This window comes from Rhopalosiphum padi, chromosome 3 (genome assembly GCF_020882245.1).
Source record: "Rhopalosiphum padi isolate XX-2018 chromosome 3, ASM2088224v1, whole genome shotgun sequence".
Classification (NCBI taxonomy): Eukaryota; Metazoa; Arthropoda; class Insecta; order Hemiptera; family Aphididae; genus Rhopalosiphum; species Rhopalosiphum padi.
This window is the reverse complement of record NC_083599.1, coordinates 64,843,718-64,851,192: the sequence shown is the minus strand read 5'-3', so window position 1 is coordinate 64,851,192 and position 7,475 is coordinate 64,843,718. Positions and strand designations below refer to the sequence as shown.

Sequence of the window (7,475 nt, the reverse complement as noted above, 5' to 3'; positions counted from 1 at the left end):
TAATTTTTATTATATTTAAATTATGTTACATTCAAAAATTAGTAAAAATGATATAATTTTAAAGAATTTTTAAAAGCGATTGATTTTTTTCGAGGTTTAAATATGTATATAGAATACGTATAGATTAGATACAATAAAATAAAATTGAAACCAATTATTAAAAATCTGTTTGGTATCAGTTTTATAAATGTTACGTTTGAATATTTTACAATATTATAAAATAGTGTTTACATTATAATATATTATTTTAATGTAAATAATAATATATAAAATATAAATACCATAAAAATATATTTTTGTTTCGTTGTATTATTAAATAAAATATTATTATATGAATTTTTGTATAGTCAATTTATTCGATAATAATTAGTTCAATAATTAATTTATGAATTTTGTTTTTTAATAATTAAAATTGTATTAATAAATAAAAATAATACCACGTTAATAATATTTATTTGCATTCGTACCAAAAAGTACTAATAAATTAAGGGGCTTCGTTACAGACAACATTTAGGCAATTCATAATCTCGTCTTAGCCGCCCGAGATCTATGTGTTAGTTGTAAACTTGTAAATAATTATTATTTTAAGTAAAATGCAATGATTTGGATACCGGCTGGAGTCACCGACGGCTGCCACTCTCGTACGCGCATGCACATGTCAATAACTCGATAACAATAAAATTTCACTATATACGAATTTTACGACAACTAACTTAATATATGGATTTGACAAAATTAAAGTTAGTTGACGTCGTCTGATCTTAATTCTGAAAAAATATTCAAATTCAGCAATTAAAACTCGACAATTTTTCTCAAGTTCTCTGTGTTCATTCACATTATACTGTAGAAACACGTAACGATTGAGTATTCACAACAATTAATGATAATATGAGTTATCGAGGACACAAATAGGTCAACAGATGTAATGTATATTAGAAAAAAAATTATCAAACTAAAACTCACGCGAGACTCGCCGACCAGCTGAACTGCGTAAAACCATTTTCAATAACTGACCTGTAATATAGTGTAAACCAATCGATGTATTTGTACACACATTGTATGACAACTTACTTTAAATATATATTTTAAATAATTCAGGGTTGAAATGTATAATTCAGTGTTGTATAAAACACGTAATCGTATACGTTTTATACTGAATAAAAATAAAAAATAATATAAGGGTACATTTTATATAGGTACTCGTATTATAAATTATAAAAAGAGATAAACATAAAACAATATATGATGGACTGTGGTGCTTTTATGTCTATTATGACGTATTTATAAATCATTATAGTGATTCTTATAATATTTTTATATTAATATATTATACTCAGAAAATAAAAGTATATTATACTATTTAAGGCTTTAGAAAGCGGGTCGTTTTTTCGTCATTTTTCGTGCATTTTGACCAATAAGCGAAAGAAAAAATTATTCGGTAACAAAACTCGTATATTAATTTAGAAAACATATTTTAAATTTGAATTCCTTATTCTCTTTTCTAGCTTATGTAGGCAATGGATTTAAAATATTTTTTTATTATAATATAATATTATAGTATAGTATATATGTAAGTATTATATTCATAATCCATTGCAATTGTATTGTTCAAACATTTTTCTAGCAACAATTTTTCCTTGTGGACATGAAATTCGCTGCGACTTAATTACACTTATATTTTTACATTAAAATAATGTAAGGTTATCTATGTAATATAATATGATGTTTATAAAACTATTTTTTTTTTTTAATAATTCCATTAATCAATGGATTCTATATATAGTACAAAGTTATATTATTGTTTAATTTTTTTATGTTTTTGATAAACCATTGAAATAATAACAAAAACAATTTTAAGTGCATTATTATTTTTGAAATATAGATATGAAGGGTTACGGAGAAAAACGATAATAGTCAAAAGAATTTTTTTTCTCTCATAAAATCTAAAATGTAAATTTAATATTTTTTTTGTTCATTGTATCCAAAATAAATTGTATAACTACAATAAATTTTTTTGAATTATTTCGTACTCGATCTCTTGGTTGTTTTGAGATCTGAAATTTTAAAATTGCAACACTGAACATTTTAGGAATATTGACTATTATCGTTTTTCTCTGTAACCCTTCATATGTAAACGTCTATGAATATTACTTATTCGACACGTACCTAATTATTTGTGGCACTTATACTGTTGTAATAAACAGACTGAAACAGTTATCTCCGATAATGATTTTCTACGTATGCAATCAGTTTTAACTATTTTTTTTAAATATTCATTTTACTGTTTATTGATGATAGAATAATTTTAAATATTTTATTTTATTTCAATTGTGTAATGAACAATTTTAAGCTAAATAAATAGAAAAAATGGGTACCTATATAAATATATGTATAGATTTACATGTTAGAAAGTTTCAAATTTTTGTTTAACTTAAAGCTTTTAACTATTTAATGCTTTTTTGGGTATGATAAGTGATTACCTTTGAATACATATTACATATTGGCACAAACTGATACATATTAATCAATATAAATGTAAAATATAACATTGAAAATATGGGCTATGAAATATATGTCTCGTTTCAAAATTGTAAACATAAGTGTAGCTAATATTTTTACACGTGAAATTTATTTCAATTTTTATTCATAATCACATAATTATTTAAATATGTATAGTAAAACAATTTTTAGTAATAATTTAGATAAACAAATTTAAAATATTTTGTTTCTAAAATTCTAAGTAAAAAGTTATTACGAGTACCTACACCTAACTGTGTATATTATATTTGAGTTTATCACTTTTCATTGATGAATAAACAAGTAAAAATGCGGAAACGATAGTTATACATATTTCATCATATTTCATAAAATTAATTAATAGTAATAAAAAATTGTTATTTAATTCTAACTAAATAAAATAAAATATATAATTTACCTCAATGTTTGTATAAATATCCCCAATAGTTTTGTCTATAAAAAAAATAGTAAAATTAATAAACAATTATATATTTTTTTTGATGTTTTTCATTCGATTTTAACGTAATTACCGACCACAACAATAGTCACGATTAAACTAAAGAAACATTTACTATTAACGCTTATTAGTATTGTTGTTTTTTTCTGAGTATTTATTAACAAGAAAACATCTTTACTAATGAACGATGTAGAGTTACTTTAAAATAATAACACTATACGTAAATAATTTCATAACTGTTAAATAAAGAATATTATTATTTGTACAGTAAACTATTACTCGTAGGTACATGCAGTAGATGTTACGTTAGAAACGATCTAATGCATGTGGAACTTTTATTTTTATAATTTCTGTAAAAACAGTTTATGAAGAACTGAGTATTTTATTTTAAAATATTAGATATGAATATTTATACTAAAATACTACCTACATAATATTAAAACTGAAATATTGATACTTTTTAAATCTGTCACTTTATATGACTATGTGAGTCAATTTGTTCAAACAATATCTACGCACCACTACCTTCACGTAACCTTTAGTGTTGATTGTTGATTAAATCTCCAATGATTTGACATTAAATCATCGTAATACATCATCTATTAAACCACTTATACCTATTAACCATATTTTATTATTATACTAAGCACAATACTTGTATTATATACTAAGTACAAATGTACAATGTACCTAAACACCTACCAACACGTTATTCTATTGTTACCATTTAATTCATAATTTAATTTAGTTTTACGTGTTGGTGATATTAAATATAAACTGTACTCGTTAGACCGTTTTTACAATTTAATCTAAACGTATTGAAAATCCATAATATAACGTACATATTATTATTCGTGTAATGTTTAAAATATCTGAAATATCTTCCCGACGTTGGAAACATGCACGTACAATATACACTAATACACTATAATACAGTATTACTATATTCTACATTAAGTGCGCTATTTATTTATGCTATAGATACTCACGATACACACAGCATTTTAGCGTTTGATATTAACGGTGAGGATGTTCAGTATTTATCGGCTATGGAAATCGTAGAAACAACTGTCTTACGACGTTCTAACGCGCTGCGCTCAGGAACCGTTGTTTAAACATAATTTTATTGTCTTACATTGTTAATACAAAAAAAATAGTATTTCAGTGGCGCCTCGTGTTTACGTATAAACAAACGGAGACGGCGCGCGTCGGCTGTATTATCGTATAACCGCGCTGCCTCGGGACGGCATCAGTGGTGGCGAACTGGCGACGGCGTAGTCGATGGCCTACATAACACGCCCATCCTGTAACGTCGACAAACCAGGCACCGGCTTCGTGAATTTACGATGAATTTATTCATCTCTACTCTTTTTGTAAATCCTGTATCGGCTGTACAAATACAGCATCTGCAGTTACGGACGGAGCACGGGCCGCGCGGTTCGTGTGCGAGAACGCCACGCCCCAAAATGTGATGACTATGCAAATTATTTTTTTTTCGTCTCTTTGCAGGTTAATGTAAAAGTATATACTATATTATATCATGTATTCATGTACATAATATGGTATAACGAGATACTGGAAGTTTTTGAATCACACATAATTACTACCACTAAAAAAGGTTGTGGATTGTCCATGGGTTATTATTAACGTAGGTCTATGTATAAAGGTTTATAAAATATGATATTTCTGTGTTTACTTTTTTGTATCTTAGCGTTTCGAAAAAATATTTGTTTTGTTATAAAATCTCGGGTTTTTATTCGTGCCAATTTATGCTAAGTACGTGTTAAATTGGCCATAGAAAACATTTTTATAAAAACATATTTATGTTTCTCCAACCCCCGTGGTAATTTTTTGATTTTATGTAAAATCTAAAAGCGTACAAATTGCGAAATATTACAACAAAAAATAATTACAAATACATGCTAATTATTTGCTTACAAAATATTTTCAATGTTTGGGAACTAGGGAATTCAGGCACACTTAAGAGCGCGTCACACCCGCATGTGATATTGTCTCCGTCTTACAAGTACGTAACATAGCAAATTTAGGCTCAGCAGATCACGTTTAGCTCCGTCAGTTTAAAAATTAGAGTGAAATAGTGAATCGACCTATTTCTATAACCTATTATGAAACTTGATGGTAAGAAAATAATCTGTGTTTGTATGTTGGTTTCTTACGATAGTTCAATTTTTTAGCAAGTTATGCGTATATAACATAGCGTAAATTAAAAATGCTCATAACTCACTTAAAAACTTAGTCTACGGGATAATATCAAAATTATAATTTAAGGGGCCTCGCTACGGTTATTATTTAAGGGACATCATTTAGGCAATTCATAATCTCGTTTTAGCCGTCCGAGATCTACGTGTTAGTTGTAAATGATTATTAGTGTGAGTGAAATGCGATGCGGGTACCGGCTGGAATACGCGCATGCACATGTCAATAACTCGATAACAATAAAAGTTCACTATACGAATTTTACGACAACTTATCTACTTATTGATTTGACAAAATTAAAGTTAGTTAACGTTGTCTGATCTTAATACTGAAAAAATATTTAAATTCGTCAGAAAAATGTCTGTAGATCGTACGAAACATTCTGGTTTTAATAAGTATTCCGTACGATATATAGACAATTTTCTGCCGAGTTCAGAATTTTTTTCAGAATCAAAATCGGACATCTTAAACTAACTTTAATTTTGTCAACACTTTACGTCTTTTGAGCTCTAATTGACGGCAGTAGCGAGGCCCCTTAAACCCGCGTTAATCGTGTAATACCGACACACTCGGGCGTCATGCTAAAATCGCTTAAAGCTTATTCACTGTTCAGCACATTTTTCCAGACATACGATGACTGACACACACACACACATATATATATATAAACAGTATTAAGAACACTATAAATTGTAAAATTTGACGTAATAATCATAAAAGAAGTTTTTTTTAATCATAAATCTACCCACAATTTTTCAGGTTTAACTGATCTAGCTGAATACAATGTTCATAATCGCTGATGATACTGGAATACGGATAAAAAGACGAGACATTTAAAATATATATTTTACCAAGCAATTTAAGTCAAATAAATAGTGGTAATTACCTATAACTTCAAATTATATACTTATTTATTGTGTATGTATTATACCTAATATATGTATTATTTTAATCGATTAAGTGATGGTTTACTATACGACGAAAATCTGTTAAAAATGAATCTTGTGGTTCAAATTGTTCGCATACGTTTGACACATAAATATATCTACAGTTATTATTAATATTACTAATAAATTATTACACGACGATTTTATTCATTACTTTATCAATTACCATATACGACTGTATTATCTGTCTACGATGATATATATACATATTATATATTAACTAATTCTTTAAAATGAGTGTTTAATGTTTATTTAATCATTTTAAATATTTTATATAATTTTAGTTGTGTTATATAAACAATTTTAAGCTAAACAAAAAGAACAAAATATATATCCTAGCTATACATAAATGCATACCTGTAAATCGATATTATACAGATTTGCTTATGTTAAACATATATATAGCCATATAGGTACATTTATTTTGTGTAAATGAAAACCACATTTTTACCATAAAAAAAAGAAAACATTTCTAAGATCGTTTTTAATATTTTGATATCAATATCAAAAAATTTGGTAAATACGCGTGTTACCGCTATGTAGTTGTACTAAGGTGTCAAGTAAGACACTGTAATGTATTTGTTGATTTGTATTTGAATTCAATAATATATTATTATGTGACAAAAAGCGATTCTGCAGAGCGGAAAAAGTCTATCAGCCACTATATACATTTAAAATAAAATATTACCTATATGGGCAGTGAAATATACCTATAATACCTATATATTATTTAATTATGTTAAGTTCAGCTAGTATTTTAAACAGGAAAAAATACCTATTAAAATTTGTATTCAAAGCCACGAAATAATGATAAGAGAAAAACAATTTATTTGGTAATAATTTAGATAGTAATTATAAAAATATTTTGTTGCCAAATTTTAACATAAATAAGTAAGTACAGTTAATTTTGTTATATCATATTCTGACCTGCAGTTATCTATGAATATTTGAATAAAAACGCGTAAACGATAATTACATATTATATCGTGTTTCATAAAACAAAATTATAGCAATAAAAAATGTTTTTTTTAATTCCGATGAAATAAAAATTTTACCATTATATCAAATCGTCATATCATATGTTTAAAAAATAATAAAATCTCACAAAAATAGGTTAAGCTTATTTATCTGCAGACTACAGACTAGGTGTACTACCCTCAAAATTACAATATTGTCCTCCTAAGTTTCTGAAATCAAATTGAACAATTTGTGACTGTCATAACCATAAGTTCAACTAAGGGGCCCCGGGGCTTAGGTGGACCTAACCCACCTAGTTTTGTCTGTAGCCCACCCAGTGTTTTATGTTAGTGTTAATAATCAATACTATAGTGGTGTAT

General features: G+C 26.8%; 1 long non-coding RNA gene across 1 annotated transcript; it reads right to left on the bottom strand.

Moving 5' to 3' along the window:
* Nucleotides 1-924: 924 nt before the first annotated feature.
* LOC132924076 (uncharacterized) lies at nucleotides 925-4,174 on the bottom strand. Its single transcript, XR_009661291.1, has 3 exons — nucleotides 3,964-4,174; nucleotides 2,936-2,970; nucleotides 925-1,014 (listed from the first exon to the last, which is right to left on the bottom strand). It is a non-coding gene; the product is annotated as an uncharacterized LOC132924076 (long non-coding RNA).
* Between the last annotated feature and the right edge of the window lie 3,301 nt (nucleotides 4,175-7,475).